The sequence below is a fragment of the Podarcis bocagei genome, assembly GCF_964188305.1.
Source record: "Podarcis bocagei genome assembly, chromosome: 7".
Lineage (NCBI taxonomy): Eukaryota > Metazoa > Chordata > Lepidosauria > Squamata > Lacertidae > Podarcis > Podarcis bocagei.
Genome location: NC_138132.1, coordinates 18,730,503 through 18,754,314, shown reverse-complemented (window position 1 = coordinate 18,754,314; position 23,812 = coordinate 18,730,503). Strand labels below are relative to the sequence as shown.

The window sequence follows — 23,812 nt, the reverse complement described above, 5'->3', positions numbered from 1 at the left end:
GAGAGAAATTAACACTGAAATGCTGGTATATATACAGATAGATAGATAGGTAGGTAGGTAGGTAGAAAATTTATTACGGTCGGAGACCAGCTTATAAAACACACTTGGGGTACAATCCCAGAAGGAAAACAAATATTTAAAACAATGTACAGTACAACAATAAATTTAAAATTTATAAATGTGATAAGCTTAAAACTTTAAGATAAGCTACTGCAGAGAGATGACCCAGAGTCACCCATGGAACCGAGTTTGGGGATTTTCTTAACGAACTAGTTTGAGTCAGGGGATGGTCTGCACCTGCGGATCTGTACACAGAATCTGGCGACCATCCGGGTCATCTTATGATCTTTGCCTAACAGGAAAAGGTCTACCGTATTTTCCCCTCTATAACACACAGATTTTTTCTCCTAAAAAGGAAGGGGAAATGTCTGTGCGTGTTATTGAGCGAATGTGTGGTCCCTGGAGCCGAAAAATCAGGCAAAAATCAAATCGCACTTCACGGAGAAGGGAAACCTGAAAAGAGGAAGCGGCTGCTTTCCTGCATTCTGCCTCAGGGTCTTACTGCCCACCCTGCTCTGTTTCGTTGCTGTGTTTGCTGAAACGGGACAAAGAGCAGGGAAAGCCCCTCCCCTCCAGGCAAGCAGAGGGGAAAGCAGAGTGTCGTTCCTTCTACTTCCTCTCTGTGCTCCGGTGCTGCAGGGGGAGAGGGAGAGAGAGAGGGGGAGGGAGAGAGAGAGGGGGGGCGGGAGGGAGAGAGAGGGGAGGGAGAGAGAGAGAGAGAGAGAGAGAGAGAGAGAGAGATGGCTGGCTTGGGTGGGGAGAAACTTTTGCCTTTCTTTCCTCCCTCCCGTTAAATCCCTCTCCTGCATTCTTAGCCAGCTGCTTCTCTGCACACCCCTCTCATGTCCCTTCTTTGTTTTTCCTTCGCTCCCCACTTAAAATGTGGTTACAAAGCATAGATCCATATGGATCCTCAGGATCTTTGCATTGGGTCACCCCAAATTCACCATCAGATCACATAGCATGTCCATGGCTACAGCCTGCACCAGAAAAATCACGCACCCACTGTTGCCTGGGGCTGCAATGGTGCAAAAATGTGGTTACAAAGCATGGATCTACAGGGATCCTCAGGATCTTTGCATTGGGTCACCCCAAATTCACCATCAGATCACATGTCTGTGGCCACAGCATGAAGCACAAAAATGATACATCCACTGTTTCATTCAGAATGTTTTTTCCCTTGTTTTCCTCCTCTAAAAACGATGTGCGTGTTATGGTCAGGTGCGTGTTATAGAGCGAAAAATACGGTAATGGTCTCACTACGTGCCTCTTCATAAAAGGGACACCTAAAGAACAAGTGCTCTGGGCTTCCTATATCCCCCAATGAACAGGCGCATTTTTGGATATGAGAAAGAAGAAATATGCTGCCGGTGTGGCTATCTCTTTCTCGATTTCACACACACACACACACACACACACACACACACACACACACAGGTTTTGGAAAAAAGAAACTACTAATTGCTGCAGAAATATGGAGAACTGAACTTAAGTTTGGAGAAATGAGAAACTTGGGTCACGGTCACACTGTACATGTAAAGCACGATTTTACCACTTTAAACAGGCATTGGTTTCTCCCAAAGCCCCCCCCCCCCAGTTTATTAAGGGCATTGAGAGTTCTTTGGAGAGTGATTCTCCCCTCCCACAACTACAATTCGCAGCAGGGATGCCAACTTGAATAAAATATGGCACCCACCCACCATTTGAATGGGAATTCCCTTCAACTTTGGGAGGGGGTGCCCCCCTGAAATATATTTTTTTGGGGGGGGGGGCAAAGGGACTCGGCTCCTACAATTCCCCCTGACAGGGTCGGCCTGGACTTGCTGCCTCCTCAGCAGTCCCTCCCCAATGTTGCCTCCACATCAGCCTCTTGGCAAATAGGAGCTCCTGCTGGGATCCTCCCAGCCCTTTGTTCCTTCACCCCAACCCTTCTCATTGTTGATTTGATTCCCTCCCTTGTTCCTGGTGCAGATCTTCATTCCCCCTTCCTCCCGTTTTTGCAGTTTGCCTCAGGTGCCAAAATGTCTTGGGACAGCTCTGTTTCCCCCGCGAAAGGGATCGATTGTTAAACCAGAAGTCGGAGATTTGGGGCTGCTGGCCCTATGCTGTGGGACCTTCTTCCAGCAAAGTTTCAGGCATTCTCACTTTTGATTTCAGTTTTCCCTTGGATACTTTTGTTATTTTATGTTGACAGGTCTATGTGGCTGCTTGAAGCTTTTTTCTTTTTTTCCTGACTAGCCAGGTGTTGCTTTACGTTTTGTTGTCGTGAACCACCCAGAGATTGCAGTATATAAATAAAAGGACACCTGGATAGCTTTCGAGAACTAATGCTGAGTTTCCCTCCTCCCTCCCCATTCCTTTTCCTTTTGTGCCTTTTAGATCGTAAGCCTGAGGGCTGAGATTGCTTTGTTTGGCTTTTATGAAATTTACCTGTGAGCTGCTCTGGGAGCCGTTTTTGGCTGAAGAACTGGGCAAAGCAATTCTAAATCAATGCATGCAGACATAAATTAGCAGCAATGGCAACAAGGAACCTCCATGCTTAGGGGCACAATATCTTAGAAGACCAATTGCAGTGGGGGCGACAGTGAGGGATGGGATTTGTCTTTATGCCCTGCTTGTCACCTTCTAGAAGAAGGGATGGGAAATCTCTGGTGGTCCTCCAGGTGGTGTTGAATTCCACCTCTTATCAGAGATGAGGAGAGTCAGAGTCCAACAACAAGCCAAGGGACAAAAATTCCCCTTCTCTGTTCCAGAAGCTTCTGAGCAACACTTCTGGGAAGAAAGCCTTGTGCTGGACAGCTGTCTGATGCAATAGCTGTGATGCAACAGGCAACTTCTTATCATAGCTATAATGAAACTTGTTTTCCACAAATTCGGTGACATTATATTCAGGGTCATTAACCAGCAGTCCGTTCCTAGTTGCACTTCCCCCTTTATCTCCCCGCAATCGTGACTTTTGGATTGAACATGGAGGTCTCCGGCTACAGGATCAAGAGAAAAGTCCTGTGAAAAGCCCCCCCCCCATACAACCATTGCTGGCTGCTGTCCAGTGGAACTGGTAGGGCAGAATGCAGGGAGACCCTCACTAGGTGGCAGTAGATGACTTATTCCTAGTATGACCATTGATCCACCTAGCTCAGTATTGTCTACACTGATTGGCAGTGACTCTCTAAGGTTTCAGGCAGGGTTCTGTCCCAGCCTTACCTGAAGATTCTGGGGATTAAACCTGGAGTCTTCTGAAACAAAGAATTTATTTATGTATGCAACAACAGCGGCAAGAGTCTTGATAGCACAAGGATGGAAGAATGAGGAAACCCCGACAAAAGAACAGTGGCAAGAGAAATTGATGAACTATGCAGAACTGGCCAAACTGACATACAAACTGCCAGATAAGGACAACTGTGACTTTAAAGAAGAATGGGAACTTTTCACAAATTAGTTAAAAAGACAACAAAATGAATTGGACTCCTTGGCAGGTTTTGAATAAACATACACTTATTTATTGATTGATAACATGGTAGACAGATAATGTGAGGATTTGTAGAAGAAGAAGAAGAGTTTGGATTTGATATCCCGCCTTTCACTCCATTTAAGGAGTCTCAAAGTGGCTAACATTCTCCTTTCCCTTCCTCCTCCACAACAAACACTCTGTGAGGTGAGTGGGGCTGAGAGACTTCAAAGAAGTGTGACTGGCCCAAGGTCGCCCAGCAGCTGCATGTGGAGGAGCGGAGACACGAACCCGGTTCCCCAGATTATGAGACTACCGATCTTAACCACTACGCCACATTGTATACAGTGGTACCTTGGGTTAAGTATTTAATTCGTTCCGGAGGTCTGTTCTTAACCTGAAACTGTTCTTAACCTGAAGCACCACTTTAGCTAATGGGGCCTCCTGCTGCTGCCACGCCGCCGGAGCCTGATTTCTGTTCTTATCCTGAAACAAGGTTCTTAACCTGAAGCACTATTTCTGGGTTAGCAGAGTCTGTAACTTGAAGCGTATGTAACTTGAGGTACCACTGTAATTTTATAACATGCAGAGAATAATATGGGTTGAGAAATCAGAGAGAGGAGCTGAGGGAAGTCTTTGGGGGGGGGGAGGAGGGTTTGAGGGGGTGGGGGAAAGGGGAAAAAATAATGAATATGATATGTTTTGATACGTTGTTATGTTGAAAGTGCTATTAAAAACATTTTAAAAACCCTGGGCTCTTCTCCATGTAAGCAGATGCTTTGCCACTGAGTTACGGTCTTTTCTCTGACCAGATCTCCCTTGCTTTAAAAAAACGAAAAAGTTAACGCATAAAAAGAGTCTTGCTGGATCACGCAAACGGTGCTGAGATTTTCTGCCATCTATCGTCGAAGAGTAGGTAGGAATGTAAATAAAGATTGTTTGTCATACTGTGCTGCTGTGTTTATAGCACTTCGAAATGGCTACCTCCATCATGTAGCATGCAGGATTTGTTGCTTCCAAAGGCCTGTTTAATATGATGGTTAAAGTAAGACATAAACAAGCTGTCTTAGGGCTGGGCTGCTTTGCTGTGCAACTGGAGATGAGGAACGGTTTAAACATTCCCGAGACACTGCATTTTGAAGCCAGAGCTGGATTAAGACCTTGAGAGCTTCTCAGCACTGAAGAGATTATAGTGCCCCCTGCAGACAGGTAGTCCAAAATAAAAACTAAACACTAAAATAAAAAAGCTTTATTTGAAATGACACAGAACTTACATGTATGCTACAATTAAAATAACTTCTTTCCCCTCAGTTTTCTGATTTCCAAATTCCGGATAAGTTCATCGAAGTCACTTGACAAAACATGTCTGATTCCATACAGAGTACGGAAAGTGAATCAAGTTGGCACCGCCACATGGTTGCTCTCTGAGGAGTCCCCCCCCCCCTCAGCTGAGGAAAAGAGTGTTCTGATGTACAGTTCTTAATCATCAACATCAGAAAATGATGACTACTTCTTCTGAAATAACAAAAGTCAAATTCTTTCCCCCCAAAATGGGGTTGCCCTTATTTTGCTGCTGCCCTGAGTGTGTGTTTAATCTGCTTATTGGGTAATCCAGCACCGTTTGAAGCATACCTGAAATGATCCAAGTTCTCTTATGATAAGGTTACCAGATTTTTTTCAAAGAATCCGGGGACACTTTTTTTTTTTGAAAAGAGAAAAAAAGTTATTTTTAAAAAGTTAATTTTTAAATAAAAAATTAAGAAGTAATATCTTCTCTTCTGTGGTCTCCTCTGTTGCGCTGCCTTCCTCTGGGCCCCGGCATGCTCTCTTGGAGCGCTAGCCACTGTGGAGTAGGCTTGGGTTGGGCCTGGATTCGGCTATGTGTCCTTGCTCTCCCAGTGCTCTTCTACTTCTTTTCAGCAGCAGTGGCAGCAGTAGCAGCGTGGCAAGGTAATAATAATATTATTTATTTATTTATATCCTGCCCTCCCCAGCCGAAGCGGGGCTCAGAGCGGCTAACAACAGTAAAAATAACACAGTTTACATAAAATCACAATCAATTATTTGAAATCCATTCTGAAATCCATTCTAAAATCAATTCAAAATCAAATTAATGGCAACCATTGGGCTAGAGTGCTATGAGGATTACAGAAGGGTCAAAGGCCTGGTGGAACAGCTCTGTCTTGCAGGCCCTGCGGAAAGATGTCAAGTTCCGCAGGACCCTAGTCTCTTGTGACAGAGCGTTCCACCAGATCAGGGCCACAATCTCCTTCCACTTTCTCTCTCTTCCTTCTCATTCTCCTCTCCTCCTTCTCCCTCCGTCGGCTCCGGGGTTTTCCTAGCCCTGGAGGCTGCTGGGCAGTCGGCTGGGTGGCTGGGCGCTCTCGCTCCTGGCTCAATTTGGGTTGCGGGGGTGTGTGTGTCAGTGGTTCCCCCAGTTGACTTGCTGGGCATTCCTGGTTCCCCCTTGGCAGTTGGCAGTGGCATTCTCAACAGCCCGGAGCCAGCCTGGTGGCGCAGTTGGCTCTGGCTGGCTTCAGGAGCTGCTCACTGCCATGGCGCCCACCATTTTGCCTCGCCAGAAGTCCCCATATGATGTGTCTTGTGCTGCTGAACCAACCACACAACATTCATTCCCTACTAAAAAATCTACAACACTTAAGCTATAAATCCGGGGACATTAAATGAAATCCAGGTACATCCGGGGACGGATTTTGTCCGGGGACAGATTTGTAAATCCGGGGACTGTCTCCGGGAAACGGGGACGTCTGTTAACCATATTTTAGGATTCCCTATGAAATTATCCAAAAGCTTTTGCTGATTCACTGGTAGAGATAGAAAATAAAGCAGGAACCCTGGCCATGCAACCATTTTAAGGGAACATATTTGCATGCCACATTATATTCAGTTACCTCCACTGTTTCAGCTCTGTCTTAATGAAGCCAATTAGCTTAATGAGATTGTTTTCCAGGAGACAGGGGATATTTGAAACAAGGCAGACTCCCATGTGCTTCCGTATGCCATTTCACCCCTTTGCATTATTTAGATTTAAGAGGCTCCTTAGCCAGGGAATGAAATAGTGATTGGCAGAATCTCTCATTTTATGTGATTTACTTGGAACCCAGAAGCTGTGTAATAAGCCCCTTGCAAAACTGATAAAGAGGATAACTAGTTCTGTAATGCATAATGTGGTACCATTAGCAAACTGGTTTTTATGGCTTGCTGCCCTTGCCAGCATCCCCTTTGTTCTTGTCTTCCTAGCAACACTTGCAGCAAACAGCTTAATGCAAAAAGCAATGGGGACAAAGCATAGCCCTGCCACAACTCATGGTGAATGGGAGGAAATCTCTGGAGCTAAACTGGTATTTACCTTATTCTATATGTTAACATACAGAACATATGTTAACATACAGAATAAGAGAACAAGAACGTATGTTTAAAGAAGATTGGAAAATGTTTATGGGGGGAAGTGGTGTATATTTGAAAATGTGGGCAGCATTAAGATAAATTCAGCAGTGTAAATAGGTTTTGATGGATGTACTGTAATAATGGAATACTCAATGGTTTAGTTTACATAAAATATGCAGGGATTTATATTATGCAAAATGAACCATGGAAAGAGAAGAAGGGAAGTCATTGATACTTTAAGGATATAAAAATGAATATTCTAAAATGTAAAACAGAAAAGTTAATAAAAATAATGGAAAAATAAACAAAAATAAACTGGTATTTATCAAATGCTTGAGGTGTTCAGTGGAAGGCTCTGCCCCCCCGGAGGAGACCCAGGCAGCATCTCCTGTGTCACAATAAGGGATAGCTTCTGTCCTGGCCAGCAGGAGTGCCAACTTGGCCCGCAACCATGGGTGCCCAGGGCTGTGGGTGCCATGCAGCGTGCATGGCCCTGGCACCAAAATTTGTGGGTGTCCAGCCCCTTCATGGAGAATTTTGTGGGTGCTTGAGCACCCAGGGCCCGAATGGAGTTGGCATGAATGCTGGCCAGGAACGGGCAAATTGTCAATTTTGGTTCTCCAGGTTATGTATTTTTCCAGTCATAAATTCAGTTCTCTGCATTTCTGCAACAATTTAATTTAATTTTTTTAAAATCCTCATGAAATTTCACCCATACTTTACTGTGAATTTTCCCCAAGAAACATAGTTCCGTATTCTGTTTGGACTAATGCACACATTTCTGCAAGCAAATTCCCACAATATAATGCATCTTGATGGTCATTTGGAACTGCCTCCCCCACTCTCCAAGACCTTGGCCCCAAGGTCCTTTCCCTGCAGCACAATTGCTGCCGAAATGATGGCTTCAAGCTGAGCAGCTGGAACTCATTCAGCCTGTTATCAAGGCAAGCAAATCCTCCCTTGCTGGGAGCTGGCTGCTGCCGGAGAACAGCTTTCGCCAAGATCCTCTACCAAGGCTGGACTTATAGCCTTGCTGGCAGCAGAAGGAGGACGGCACTGAGATATATTAAAAGGAAAGCAAAGTATGGGTCAATTTGACACTGGTGCAGAATTAGGAATTCATTGGAGTGAATAGATATGTCTTGCATGTATACCACTACTGTGGCCTATGTTTCGTTAGCCCCCAAATGGAAAATGAGTGAGGTCCCAACCAAAGAAGGGTGGCAACTTCGGTTGACAGAATATGCGCAGTTTGCAAACTTAACGTATAGAATAAGAGAACAAGAAGAACATACATTTAGAGAAGATTGGAAAATGTTTATTGAATATATGGGAAATAACTGTGCAAAGCTGAAAATGCTGGCAGCGCTAAGATAATTCAACTGTGTAAATAAGTTATGATGTACATAATAATGGAATACTGAATGGTATAGTTTCTGTAAAATATGCAGGGATTTATGATATGTAAAATGAACCACGGAAAGAGAAGAAGGGAAGCCATTGCTATCTTAAGGATGTAAAAATGAATATTCTAAAATGTAAAACAGAAAATTCAATAATTTTTTTTTTTTAAAAAAATGCATCTTCGAGGGCTGCTTATATAGCTACAAAGGTTTTGTCCCCCCCCCATCCCCCCGCTCTGCTGGGCGGTAGCAAGATATCAGGGGTTCCAGACGCTGAGCCATGGTTGAGAATAATAATAATAATAATAATAATAATAATAATAATAATAATAATAATTTATTATTTATACCCCGCCCATCTGGCTGGGTTTCCCCAGCCACTCTGGGCGGCTTCCAAAAGAATATTAAAATACTGTGATACATCAAACATTAAAAGCTTCCCTAAACAGGGCTGCCTTCAGATGTCTTCTAAAAGTCTGGTAGTTGTTCTCTTTGACATCTGGTGGGAGGGCGTTCCACAGGGAGGGTGCCACTACCGAGAAGGCCCTCTGCCTGGTTCCCTGTAACTTGGCTTCTCGCAGTGAGGGAACCGCCAGAAGGCCCTCGGTGCTGGACCTCAGTGTCCGGGTAGAACGATGGGGGTGGAGACGCTCCTTCAGACATACTGGACCAAGGCCATTTAGGGCTTTAAAGGTCAGCACCAACACTTTGAATTGTGCTCGGAAACGTACTGGGAGCCAATGTAGGTCTGTCAAGACTGGTGTTATATGGTCTTGGCGGCCACTCCCAGTCACCAGTCTGGCTGCTGCATTCTGGATTAGTTGTAGTTTCCGGGTCACCTTCAAAGGTAGCCCCACGTAGAGCGCATTGCAGTAGTCCAAGTGGGAGATAACCAGAGCATGCACCACTCTGGCGAGGCAGTCCGCGGGCAGATAGGGTCTAAGCCTACGTACCAGATGGAGCTGGTACACAGCTGCCCTGGACACGGATTTAACCTGTGCCTCCATGGACAGCGGTGAGTCCAAAATGACTCCCAGGCTGTGCACCTGGTCCTTCAGGGGCACGGTTACCCCTGCAGCAGAGACTGTAGCATCTTTAAGAAGTTTGGTTTATTCTACACTGGAAGCTTTCAATGAGGGGAGTGCAGAGTTTATGGCATTTGCACCTTGTCTTATTTCCCACTGTGGCGCAGCATTGGAGTCCAAGGCATCTTGCACCCCATTCCGGTGCCTCCGTCCCAGACCTCCCATTGAATCCCCACAAAAACCCTGAGCGGTAGCTTAGGCTGAAAAGCAGTGTGTCATGAATATGCGTGTGTGTGCACGAGTGTGGTGCATTACAAATATGACCGATGCACAGTTTATCTTCAGTTCTTGTCAGGGAAAAGCACCAGTCGTGCGATGTTCATAATGAGGAATACAATCCCCACGCCAACTGCTGAGTGGGCCAACTTCAGTGCCCGCCTGGATTTTTGCTTTGCAACCACGGTCCTTCCCATGCGGTTGGCATCTCGGGTCTGGGAAGAGAGATAAGTGAAAGTGCCTGGGATGAATGGGATAGAAGAAGAAGAAGAAGAGTTTGGATTTGATATCCTGCTTTATCACTACCCGAAGGAGTCTCAAAGCGGCTAACATTCTCCTTTCCCTTCCTCCCCCACAACAAACACTCTGTGAGGTGAGTGAGGCTGAGAGACTTCAAAGAAGAGTGACTAGCCCAAGGTCACCCAGCAGCTGCATGTGGAGGAGCGGAGATGTGAACCCGGTTCCCCGGATTACGAGTCCACCGCTCTTAACCACTACACCACGCTGGCTCTGGATAACCACCACACTGGATAACCTTTCTTCTCTGGCATGGCCCATTGTCCAAAGGGTACCAAGGACACTCCAGCCTCACATGCTCACCTGGCATACCTGCGTCATCTCCAACATCTCCACACCTTCCGTGAGAGACATGGATTTCCAGTAACGGTCCTAAAGCTTGCAAGCCCAAGCTTGGAGGTTTGAGCAAGCTTGTTTTCTCCTGCTCCGAGGGTACGACCTGAACCAATGGCTTCATGTTACAAGAAAGGAGATTCTGACTAAACTTGATGACAGTAAGAGCTGTTTGACAGTGGGATGGACTCTCACGAGAGGTGGTGTACCTCATTGGAGGTTTTTAAGTAGAGGTTGGATGGCCATCTGTCATGTATGACCTCACTGAGATGTCTGCATTCCAGGTGGTTGGACTCTTGGGGTCCCTTCCAACTTGACAATTCTATGATTCTATAATTCTCAAGAAATTCAGCCCACAGAGCTGCCCCTTCACTCCAGGGCCTGCATACCTTTTTGTGCTATTCAAGAGGCTGTGCCCCACCCCACCCAATCTCCTGATGGCAGTAGGGCTGCCAAGACCAGTAACGGAGGAGTCAGCCTAGACCTCCTGCCTAGCTATGCCCCTCATGTCATGGCTGAATCTTGGATGTCTGTGTGGGCCCTGCCCCTCTTCCTTCACAATCTGGAAGCTGCTGGGTGGGGGGAGCAGCAGCCACAAGAGCCCCCCCTGCAATCAGAGACCCCCTTAAGAGGAGTTAGGGCAGAGCAGACAACCGCAATAGTTTCTTCCTTGCGGGGAACCACCAGGGTGCCTTTGGACACTTAGTTCCAAGGTATTTCCACCGCAGAGGTTACAGGAGAAAGACAGAGACAGGCTGCAGCTTGGGCCGTTGAAGGAGGCTGGACCAGATCCCAACTCCAGGTTTGCTTGCCTACACCCTCTCATCTGCGGAAGCTGCACAACTCTGGGGGGAAAGCCCCCCATCACAAGGCTGGCGATGGTGGCCCTTTCTGTGGCACCCATACAATAAGCCAGTCGGGCTTTAAGGTGGGCAAGTCTTTGGTCCTGGATCTGTGCAGCTCCTGATAAGGGCAGATGGATTTTTCCTTTTTTGCTGCGATGGTCCAGCACAACTTGCCTTGCTGGGTTTGACCCCAGGAAAGGAACCGACCTGGGCTTCTCCTCGCAGTCAAGAAAACCTTGACTACCCCACTCCCAGGGAGGGCCCCAAGGACTCAAGGCAGCCAGACGCTGCTTGAGGCAACTTTTGGGGGAGAAAGAAGGGTGTGGGCAAAAGGAAAATGACCAAGGTGGGTCTCAAGCATCACCCCTGCTTAGTCACTGCTGAAGGGCAACTTCAACTGCCTCCTCTTCCTTCCTTTATTTTAAAGATGGGACTTGGGGTGCAAAGTAGGACACCCGCTCCCTCAGCCAGGGTTCCTTTCATGCTCATGGAGTCGGGCTCCCTTGTAAGCATCCCCATAATTTATGCTTATGGTTATAATTCGGGGGAAATTCAATTGCTGACCTCGAAAAGTTAGCTGATTGAAGTCTGGTGCACAGCCTCGATGGTGAAAAGGACTAATCTGATTTGGGTGACAGGAGGCAGACAGAACTATGACTACTTTGCTGAAAAATGAGCCTTTTCATTAGGAACTCATATAACAAGGGCAATCAAATCCATATACTTCAAGATCTTTATCTAGATAAGTTCAACACAGCAACCTTTATTATTATTATTATTATTATTATTATTATTATTATTATTATTATTATTATTATTATTTCATTATTACCTCAATGTTTGCTTTGGCTTTTGTTTTGCATTGTCTCTGCATGATTGGAAAATACAATACAATGCATCATTGTATAATGTCATAAGATGTGTAGATCAGGGGATGGCAAGTGAGGATCTTGGTTCATCAAAGATAATGACCCCTCCCCTTGCCGAGGAATGGACAATTGACGGAGGACAATGTGGGGAGCTTGGCCCCCTCTGGGAATTGAAGGCTCTGTCTCACCTAAACGGAAACAAGCTTGAATTTAGTAAAAACTAAAGCTTAACTGTTTGCCTGGATATTTTATCATGAGGGAATCCCCTTGTACCCATTACACTGCTTCCCTCCCTCCTTCCCTCCCTCTTTTTTGCACACTCACCTGTAGAGAGTAAACTAAGGCAGCAATACCAAGGGGTAGGCAGCAGCAGAGCATGGTAAATATGGAGTAGCTCAGGTGATCGGGTTCATTGCAGGGTTGTACAGGTGTGATGGTGATGGTCTGTGGTGGCTGAAGGATGGGATCTACTGTGGACCCTGCACCGGGTGGGGCATAATAAACTGGGTATGGGGGTTGGAAAGGAGGAGGTGCCCCATAGCCCATGGGGGGTGCCCCATAATCCATGGTTGGTGCTGGCCCAGCAGGAGGGATCAGTGGATCGAACACTTGTGAGGGTTCTTCTTCAGATGGGAGAATAGGTGGCTTCTCATTGCTCAAGGTGTTGACCTGGTCTTCTCCAGAGGGGATAGGTGGCTTCTCATTGCTCATAGTGTTCGCCTGCTCTCCTCCTTCTATCCCGCTTTGCAGTTCTGCAACAAGAGTTTCTTCTCCTTTCTCCATCCTTCTTCTGTTCTGGCTGCCCCGATGAGCTGATGGGTGATCTGCTGTCTCTCCGTCTCTCTCTCTCTCAGGTGGTACCTTCAATTCCTTCCCTGCTCTTTGCCTTCCTGCTGTTGTGGTACCTGACCAACCACTCTGAATCTTCTTCCTTCAGGATGCCTGCCTTTTGCAGCGAAAGGCTCCGGGCTCTTCTTCTTCTTTGCTCAAGGGGCTCTTGGGTATCACTCGGGCTCTTTGATTTGGTGACTTTCCTGTTTCTCACTATCTGGAAGGGAAGTGGGTAGAATGAGGGGTTAGGTAATGAATAATCCAAGCAGGCCGGCAGCTACCGGGTGTGGTTACTAGGTTAAAACAGGAAAGCAGTTCCCGTCAGTGAGGTGACCTTGGGCCAGCCATTGCCTCTCAGCCTAAGTTACCTCACAGGGTTGTTGTGGGAGGGGGAGAAACATTTCCACCCTCTTGAACTTCTTGGAGGAAAAGGTTATACAGTGGTACCTCGGGTTAAGTACTTAATTCGTTCTGGAGGTCCATTCTTAACCTGAAACTGTTCTTAACCTGAAGCACCACTTTAGCTAATGGGGCCTCCTGCTGCTGCCGCGCTGCCAGAGCACGATTTCTGTTCTTATCCTGAAGCAAAGTTATTAATCTGAAGCACTATTTCTGGGTTAGCGGAGTCTGTAACCTGAAGTGTATGTAACCTGAAGCGTATGTAACCTGAGGTGCCACTGTATATCTCCCCCCCTTTTTTCATTAAGTTTTTATTAGGAATTTAAACAAAACATATTATCTTGAACACATATCATCCTTAATTTCCCCCCATTCCCCCCTCCCTCCCTTTTTTGTATTCCAGTTCAGTTTGTTGGTTCAGCAAATCCTTACCCTCTTTGTTTATCCTAGTCTTTAATCTTAAAATATTGTAACGTTAAATTTTTACCTATTAATAATCCATTTTTCATATTCCCTTCACTCTGTTGCATCTTTAAGTACTTTGTAAAAGGTTCCCATTCATCTTTAAAGTCACAGTTATCCTTGTGCCGTAAGTTATGTGTCAGTTTTGCCAATTCTGCATAGTCCATCAATTTCTCTTGACATAGTTCTTTAGTCGGGGTTTCCTCAGTTTCCCATCCTTGTGCTATTAAGACTCTCGCTGCCATTGTCGCAAAAATAAAGATGTTTTTCAACTTCTTTGGCAGGTCTTTCCCTACAATCCCTAACAGAAATGCTTTGGGTTTTTTAACAAATGTTAGATGGAACATTTTCTTAAATTCATTGTATATCATTTCCCAATTTTTTAAAATTACATTACAGTCCCACCACATATGATAAAATGTCCCTGGAAAAGGTTGTATATCAATGTAATTAATAATGGTAACAATTACTATGATGCTAAAAGAAGACAATTAAAAATAAATAAAAATACATTTCAGAGCAATGAAAGGCTCTTCACCACTTTCTGTATTACTTGATTATTCGACAACCCTGCCCTCCACTGATTGAAAAATACCAAAGGGGAAGCAATTCTTTTCCTGGGAGAAAATAATAATAATTGTCCTACAATATCAACTGCTCAAAATGGTCTTTTATCAAGGTATGAAATAACAGCAGCAGCCACAACAAAAAATTATTTTCTTTTTTTTTTTTTTTAAATATTTTTATTGGGTTTTCACATTTTATATAAACACAAACAACACACCAAAACAAACATAAAAAAACAACAAACATGAATAGTTCCCGAAAATCTTATTTTCTAACCCTAAGTTTGGGAATAGGGATGCAGGGGAGGGGGTGGGGGGAAGTCAAAAAATTATTTTCTGTACCCCGTCCATCTTACTGGGTTGCCCCAGCCACTCTGGGTGGCTTCCAACAAAACATACAAAAACACAACACAACATCACACATAAAAAACTTCCCAATACAAGACTGCCTTCGGATGTCTACAGAAGGCCACATACTTATTTATCTCTTTGACTTCTGATGGGGGGGGGGCATTCCGCAGGGTGGGCGCCACTACAGAGAAGGCTCTCTGCCTGGTTCCTTGCAACTTCACTTCTCGCAATGAGGGAACCACCAGAAGGCCATTGGAGCTGGACCTCAGTGTTGGGCTGAACGATGGGAATGGAGATGCTTTTTCAGGTATACAGAGCCAAAGCTGTTTAGGGCTTTAAAGGTCAATATCAGCATGTTGAATTGTCCTGGGAGCCAATGTAGTTCTTTTAGTGTTTTATGGTCCTGGCAGCTGCTCCCAGTCACCAGCCTGGCAGCTGAAATCTGAATTAATTGTAGTTTCTGAGTCGCCTTCAAAGGTAGCCCCACATAGAGCGCATTGCAGTAGTCCAAGCAGGAGATGACCAGAGCATGTACCCTCTGGCGAGACAGTGGGCAGGCACTTCATAAGAGGATAGTGTCCATGCACATGCATTGAGATTAAGGATGAGTGAATCTGTCAGTTGTGATTTCACTCAGTTTCTCATTTTAGATTTTCTTATGATTTATGTGGAATTGGTTCAGTTTGGTTATGTACTTTTTGATGTCTTTATTGTTTATGGCATATTTTGTTATGTCTATAATTATGTAATTTTTAAATTCATTGTATGCTGCATTGAGCATGGTTTTAACCTTGGAAAGGTGGCATACAAATAACATGATTGATTGGTTATTTCCATATCAATTAACTTAAAAAAAATAAAATCCCCACCAGCATTTTAGTACACACCCCATCTACTTTATTCCATCTCTACTCTGGGAAAGTTCACCCTGGTCTTCATGGCTTGAAGAACCTTTAACCCAGCAATGTAGAGACTGAAGAAAGAACTGCTGTCAAAATTTTCTGTCCTGTATCTGAAACTTTTAGGGTGGACAATAAATGTGGATTGATTACTGCTGTGTGTGGCCTGTGTTTCTGGATCATCCAAATGACTTTCTCCTGTGTGTGGCCTTGTAGGTCTGCTTCTTTTTAACAAATACTGTTTCATTTGATATGAAGGTTAAAGTAATACATTAACTGTGTGCACTTTAGATTTGTAGGCTCTATGACGTATATACTTTGTTAGCTTTTGTCCCATTTGTACTGCCATATAGTGGCTGCAGGTTATATTACTGTTGACATGCTTTAATGACAGACAGTTTGCTTTATGGTGACTTTAAGATGCTATAATCATGGGAGGAGTTCATTGTCAAGCTAAGTTAAAGTCCCTTCATGGTGTGCTGGTTGTGCTAGCAGAATGGTTCGTGCAAGGGAAGATTCAGGAAGGCACCACAGTTTTGTGGTTGGTTGCACAGCCGATTGCTGTAGCCCCAGTACTTCCTGTGGGACAACCCATTTCTGCTGGTGCAAATGTTGTGCTGGATTTCATGAATGTTGAATCTGGGCCCCAGGTTTGTATAATCCAACCCAACTGGACTGGTCTGTTTGAAATGATTTAGTAAGCAGACCTTATTTGGTCTCCATATTTACAGTGGTTAAAAAATAATAATGAATGGAAATCATACCCTCCAACATTCCTCAGATGAAAGTAGCGACATTTCTCACCCCCTGGACCCTCCTTGACACCCCATTTTTGTGTGTGTCCCCCAAGCATTTCCTATTAGAAGGGCGAGTGCCACCCCCCACTTCACCAAGAAGTCACCTGCCCCCCACTGTTCCAAGGAAGCCTCTTAATCCCAATTTGATTTGATTCTTTGGTAGATTTTTTAAAAAAGAAAAACACACACCAATAAATAAATTTTAGAAAGGGGCAAGATTAGACACTGACATACAATGTACAGTCTTGGGTTACAGACGCTTCGGGTTGTGCGATTTCGGGTTGCGCACAGCGCCAAACCCAGAAGTACTGGAACTGGTTACTTCTGGGTTTCGGCACTTGCGCATGCACAGAAGCGCTAAATCGTGCTTTGCGCATGCACAGAAGCACCAAATTGTGACCCCTGCGCATGCACACGCGGCACTGCGGGTTGCAAACACTGTGGGTTGTGAACATGCTTATGGCACAGATCACGTTCGCAACCCGAGTGTCTACTGTATTTTTTTGTTTAAATCAAGGCTCCTTGACTCTGCTCTACGTCCACTTTCTTCCCATCCAGGGCAACCCTGCCCTCTGCCTGCCCCTCAGACCCGGCACGTAAGGCGGGGCTGGGCCTTGGCATCCGCTGCCTCTCCTCTTCCTCACCTGCTCTCCAAGCAGCAACTGCTACAAGCTGCCTCAAGGGAGGAGGTCAGCAGTGGTGGCCACCGATAGTCCATGGAGAGGCAACAGGATGCTCCTTCACAGTTGCCTCTGCTCAGGACAAGCGCTGGCTCACCCTTCCCCCTGAGCTCGGTGGTGGCAGTGCTGGTGGGATCATCATGGTTATAAATCTGATACTCTGAAGGAGCTGAATGAGCTGGGTTTTCACTGCCTCTGGATTTGTGTGTACAAGAGATGGTCAACGTCCCAACAGAAATCCATCGACATTGCTGTACAACTGCAGTGCTCTCTAGTGAACTTCTGTTAACTATTAGCAGGCCCTGTTCCAACTAACTTGATTTCTCAGTATGTTTCCCAAAATGGTTCAAATTCCAAATGAGGACATCCATCCAATGTCTCCCTCCATCTCAGAGCTGAGACAATTTACTACACGGGTGGGCAGGGACCCTCTGGCATGTGGCTCAGTCAGTCTTGGCCCACGAGGGGCTCTAACCTGGCAAAAGAGGCCATTTCCCCTCAAACCACACCCACCTGTCCATCATGTGCAGGAGAGCAGGGTTTAGTGCTACTGGGTGTTTTGAAAACCAGAGGTTCAAAGGGCACCAAGAAGCGTTTAAAAGCCCTTTTGCAAACAGACCTGTGCTGTTCTTTAGACCTCTGAAAACTTGCCATTAAATGAACAGTGCAGGGCTGTTTGCAAAAGGGCTTTCAAAGAGCCCCTCACTGTGCTTTGAAGTCCTAGCAGTCAGGCCTTCAAAGGGCAGCATCACCTGATGGCTGGGCAAAGATTCGACACCTCACTGCTCCAGTCTGGCACAAAGAGTCCTCGGATTGCCACGGTGGTCTTCTATTTGTATGGAGTTTTTTGCATTGTTTTGTTTCCAAAATATGATCTGTAGACTAAAGCGGCACAGTCCATTCTAATGTATCTGAATTCTGCTATTGCATTCTGGGGCCTGGGTAGCTTGAGACAGAGAAATATTCTAAAGTCTGGTGGATGATATTTGAAGACCAAGCCTCTGCTTGCACTCTGAATCTTTTCTTTTCGAAGCAAAGGATATGGTGTTTGTAAATCGTTTCATCTTCACTTCCATTTTTGTTCCTTTTAATAATCCTTTGATAGTACAGCTCTGCTCACTTTACACTTCAAGCTAAACTGCTCTACCTAGAAAATCTCGACCTGTTGCTTGCCAGTTGATAATTTGGAGACATCTGAATTTCATAGGGTAACTGTATGTTTATGCTTTGAACTGCATGTTCATGCTTTGGTTTGAAAAGTGCAAATCAGATTATTTCTCATCAAAATGCAAACAACCTTGCATTTCTCTCCCTGTCTCTTCCCTTTGCATACAATCATTAAATAAACGTCCCTTGCTAAGAAACCCACGCTGCTTTTTGTCCTGCCAAACGTAGAGTTCATGGTCCCTTGAGTTCAACCCCACTGTTTACACTCAAGTTCATGCTGTATTTACAAGATGTGTACCTAGGTTTGAGGCTGTTTCTCCAGCACCTGCTCATAACTTACAATGACACATTTCTCTGCAAGGACTCGTGGTTTTTGTGTGTGAGTGTGCATCAATTTTAGGAGGAAGAGGGGGAAAAGCTCAGAAGGACCGAAATGTCTTTAGCTTTCTTTCACCATCTCCCATAATCTGTGCTTTTTGCTGGGCTCTTAACCCAGATAAACGATCAGAGATTTGTTTAACCAGTGAGGTTCAGAAAACATGTAGCAGCAAGAGATTAATTTCTCAATCAAGGCATGGCAGGGACAAGTCCTGCTGAGCAATCTTAGCCCAGCCTTTCCCAACCTGATATCTTACAGATGTTTTGAACTACGGCTCCCATAAGCCCAAGCCAGCATAGTCAATAGTCTGGGGTGATGGGAGATGCAGACATATGGTGGGCACCAGGTTGGGGACGGGTGTTGCAGTTAACAGCCTGGAAGCCTCTTCCTCAAATCTTACATGCACAGGCTGGGTTAGTGTGGTCGTGGCTCCTCAACTGCTCACCTGCTCATGTGCCTCTTTGTGGCAACTGGCAGATGAGCATGTGTGAGTTCATCCATAGAAATCTTCACCTACTGGTTTCCAGACCCCCCCCAATTATTATTTTTATTAATTTTCTAGATTTTTAACAGATGAACAACAATTTAATTCAAGTGGAACACAAATTTAAAGATTGACTTCCCCCCGCCCTTTAAAGATGCGTTTCCCACCTCCATCCTTTGCTGCTCACAATAATTTCTTTATTTCTAATACTTTCCCATCTCTTCTCTTTTTCCATCGACTGTGCATGTTCAATGCCTGCATAGACTTTTATTTAGCTATCTTCCCAATTAATCAAATAGAGTTAATCCTCATATTTCTTCCAATACAACTTATTCATCATGTCTTTATGCGTTCACCACATTCCTAATTAATAATACTAATTATATTATCTTATTTAGCCTGCTGGTTTCTATGTCAAAGCCTCAGATGGGTTGTTCTCTACAGAGCAGTTGGCAACCTTATCTTAATTTTTGTCCTTGCATGGTGGTGTTACCATTCAATGTCTGAATCATTTTCAATCAGACACATTCCGGCAAGAATCTTCTCCAGCAGGGTTAGCTGATTTAGGTCTTTCCAAGATAGCTCTATTCTCCAGACTGCTTCATGGACTGGATATACATTGTCCCACTCTTCTGGTTTTAAAGAAGCGTAAGAAAACCAGAGATCTGTTCAAGAAAATTGGAGATATGAAAGGAACTTTTCGTACAAAGATTACCATAATAAAGGACAAAAGTGGTAAGGACCTAACAGAAGCAGAAGACATCAAGAAGAGGTGGCAAGAATACACAGAGGAATTATATCAGAAAGATATGGATGTCTCGGGACTTCCAGGTTGGCGCCATCGCCGAATGGCGGACTCCCTCCGAGCTCCGGAGGGAGCCTGCTCGGCAGGGGTTGGGTCCTACCGCGCCGGCGATGCGGGGACCCTCAAAAACCACGGGCACGGAGCCCGTGGACATGGTTGACTCGGCAGGCACCGTTAGCGCCCCCCAACCCGCGAAGGAGCCTTTTTAAAGGCTACGGAGCGGGGGATGGGGGTGGCGTGGTGCTATGAGTCCTCTGCTTTCCCTGCCGAGCGAAGCCGCATGCCATTCGACGGAGAGCGCTGACTTCTTCTATTGAAAATTTGGACTTTAAACAACAACCCGTGAGTAATTTGGAAATTGGACTTAAAAGGAGAATTTTTCCCCCCCGGATTCGGCACGAGCGGGGGAGATCCAAAAAGGAAGTCAGTCTCCCCCCTATTGTAGACATTTTAAAACAAGGATTTGGCAACTAATGTCGAGAAAGGAGCGTTGCTTCTGTTTATTGATAAAAATTATTGATTCCACGATGGGAAATTATAAGAACTGTGCTGGAGGAGAAGAGTGGATGGTGAGAGTGAAAGTGCAACCTCCCCGGGAACCGGGGCGATCCTGCGAGAGAGCCTGGCGAAGAGAGACAGAGACTTTGACAGCTGTCAAAGTAGCTATCAAAGTTGGAGAATATAAAGAGGATTTTGCTATGAGGACTTTGCTGGTTAGTTTTGTTACAATTTGGATATAAATTGTCGAAAATAAGGAATAACAATTTGACTTTTGGATTTGAGGAAACAAAGTTACTACAATCCCCCTAGAGGGGCTTTGGGACATTACAAGAACAGTCGTAAGTGGAAAAATACTCTTGGAATCGTACAGGACTTGTTATCTTCTGGGAAAGCTGCAAAAACGAAACAGTATTTTGTCTACAGAGGTGTTTATATTTAAAGGAGACAATAGAATCATCTATTGAAGAATGGAAGGGACTGGACGTAAGTTTTTGTTCCTGAACTAACAACAACCTCTGTAGAGGCATTAAATTTCTGAATTAGAATGTTTTTGCAGCGGAACAGGAAAAGAAACCTGAGAAATTGAGAAAAAAGAACAAAGGACTCATGACGACTTGGAAAGAACAAGGGAGGAGCCATACTATTGTGAAAGACCAAGGAAAACTAAAGGCCTGTTAGGGGCCTCTTTAAGACTGGGCATTTGAAGTTAAATATTATTAAAAAAAAATAATAATAAACCGGCAAGGTGGAACTGGCTATGGACGTGAGATCTCCAGGCTGACAGTAGATAGATTGATGGACATGGGGATTTGAAACCGGGGAAGGGTGGGGGGAGACCTGGAATCCAAAGGGTGTACAATTATTTTTTGAATTTTTTTTATATTCTTTACCTTGTTTGGACGTGTTTATCAAAAAAAGGGAATTCGTGGAAGGAAAATTGGGGTGGGCCTTGGGGGGAAAAACTTTCTTTTAATGATGAGGGATGGTGGAATGTAAAGGGAAAGTGGTTATATTACTAAATTGAATAGTGGGTAAAACAAAATAAGTTTTAAATTGGGAGTAAGAACTTGTGGAATTAAATTAATGAAAGGGGAATACAATAGGGAGGGGGTTGGGGGAGTCCTGGAAAGATGTTAATGAAAGTAAGGTTTCAATTTGTTAAGGTTTATTTTTTCTTTCTCTTTTCTTTTTTCTTTTTTGAGTTTTGGAAATTTCAATAAATATGATTTTTTTTTAAAAAAATGGATGTCTCGTACACCCCAGGTAGTGTGGTTGCTGACCTTGAGCCAGACATCCTAGAGAGTGAAGTCAAATGGGCCTTAGAAAGCACTGCTAATAACAAGGCCAGTGGAAGTGATGATATTCCAGCTGAACTATTTAAAATTTTAAAAGATGATGCTGTTAAGGTGCTACACTCAATATGCCAGCAAGTTTGGAAAACTCAGCAGTGGCCAGAGGATTGGAGAAGATCAGTCTACATCCCAATCCCAAAGAAGGGCAGTGCCAAAGAATGCTCCTACTACCGCACAATTGCGCTCATTTCACACTCTAGCAAGGCTATGCTCAAAATTCTACAAGGCAGGCTTAAGCAGTTTGTGGACTGAGAACTCCCAGAAGTGCAAGCTGGATTTCAAAGGGGCAGAGGTACCAGAGACCAAATTGCAAACATGCGCTGGATTATGGAGAAAGCTAGAGAGCTCCAGAAAAACATCTACTTCTGTTTCATTGACTATGCAAAAGCAAAACTGTGTTGACCACAGCAAACTATGGCAAGTTATTAAAGAAATGGGAGTGCCTGATCACCTCATCTGTCTCCTGAGAAATCTCTATGTGGGACAAGAAGCTACAGTTAGAACTGGATATGGAACAACTGATTGGTTCAAAATTGGGAAAGGAGTACGACAGTGGATGCTTGGGTTGCGAACATGATCCGTGTGGGAGGCACGTTCGCAACCCGCAGCGGCGTGTCTGCGCATGCGCGGATCATGATTCGGCACGTCTGTGCATGTGCAAAGCATGATTTAGTGTTTCTGCACATGCGTGAGTGCCAAAACCTGGAAGTAACCCATTCCAGTACTTCTGGGTTTAGCGTGGTGCGCAACCCGAAAACGTGCAACCTGAAGTGTCTGTAACCCAAGGTATGACTGTATGCAGAATTCATCATGTGAAAGGCTGGACTGAATGAATCCCAAACCGGAATTAAGATTGCCAGAAGAAATATCAACAACCTCAGATATGCAGATGACACAACCTTGATGGCAGAAAGTATGGAGGAATTAAAGAACCTTTTAATGAAGGTGAAAGAGGAGAGCATAAAATATGGTCTGAAGCTCAACATCAAAAAAACTAAGATCATGGCCACTGGACCCATCACTTCCTGGCAAATAGAAGGGGAAGAAATGGAGGCAGTGAGAGATTTTATTGTCTTGGGTTCCATGATCACTGCAGATGGTGACAGCAGCCATGAAATTAAAAGACGCCTGCTTCTTGGGAGAAAAGCAATGACAAACCTAGACAGCATCTTAAAAAGCAGAAACATCATCTTGCTGACAAAGGTCCATATAGTTAAAGCTATTGTTTTCCTAGTAGTGATGTATGGAAGTGAGAGCTGGACCATAAAGAAGGCTGATCGCCGAAGAATTGATGCTTTTGAATTATGGTGCTGGAGGAGACTCTTGAGAGTCCCATGGACTGCAAGAATCAAACCTCTCCATTCTGAAGGAAATCAGCCCTGAGTGCTCACTGGAAGGACAGATCGTGAAGCTGAGGCTCCAATACTTTGGCCACCTCATGAGAAGAGAAGACTCCCTGAAAAAGACCCTGATGCTGGAAAGATTGAGGGCACTAGGAGAAGGGGATGACAGAGGACGAGATGGTTGGATAGTGTTCTCGAAGCTACCAGCATGAGTTTGACCAAACTGCGGGAGGCCTGCCGTGCTCTGGTGAATGGAATCACGAAGAGTCAGACACGACTAAATGACTAAACAACAAAGAAGCTGCCCTATACAGAATGAAACCATTGATCCAGCAAGCTTAGCATTGTCTACTCTGACTGACAGCAGCTCCTGAAATTAGTCTTCCCTAACCCAGTTCCCTAAGAATGCTTTGTCCCATCAGCTGCAGCCAGAATGGCTGATCTTCAGGATTGATTGGAGGAGGAGAATGGCAGACACAGACACAGAAGAAGGAGGAAAGCAAGGAAAGACTTTGTTAAAGTAGGAGGGAATAAGCAGGGGAGGAAGGGAACAAGGGAAGGAGGTTGCCTTACTTTATCAAGGGCTGAGGAACTGGGAGGAGAGAAAGGGAAGAAAAAGGGTAGGTTGACTCCAGTAATGAGCCAAGAAAAGATGACAAAAAAGGAGGGAGGACAGGACACAGGATAACTACATGTTTATATCAAAACAAATCTTGGGATGAAGAAGAAGAAGAAGAAGAGTTTGGATTTGATATCCCGCCTTTCACTCCCCTTCAGGAGTCTCAAAGCGGCTAACATTCTCCTTTCCCTTCCTCCCCCACAACAAACACTC

General features: G+C 44.8%; 1 long non-coding RNA gene across 1 annotated transcript; it reads left to right on the top strand.

The window, feature by feature from the left end:
* The first annotated feature begins 367 nt into the window (after window positions 1–367).
* On the top strand, window positions 368–937 carry LOC308592571. Its single transcript, XR_014010560.1, has 2 exons — window positions 368–690; window positions 756–937. It is a non-coding gene; the product is annotated as an uncharacterized lncRNA (long non-coding RNA).
* The last annotated feature ends 22,875 nt before the right edge of the window (window positions 938–23,812 follow it).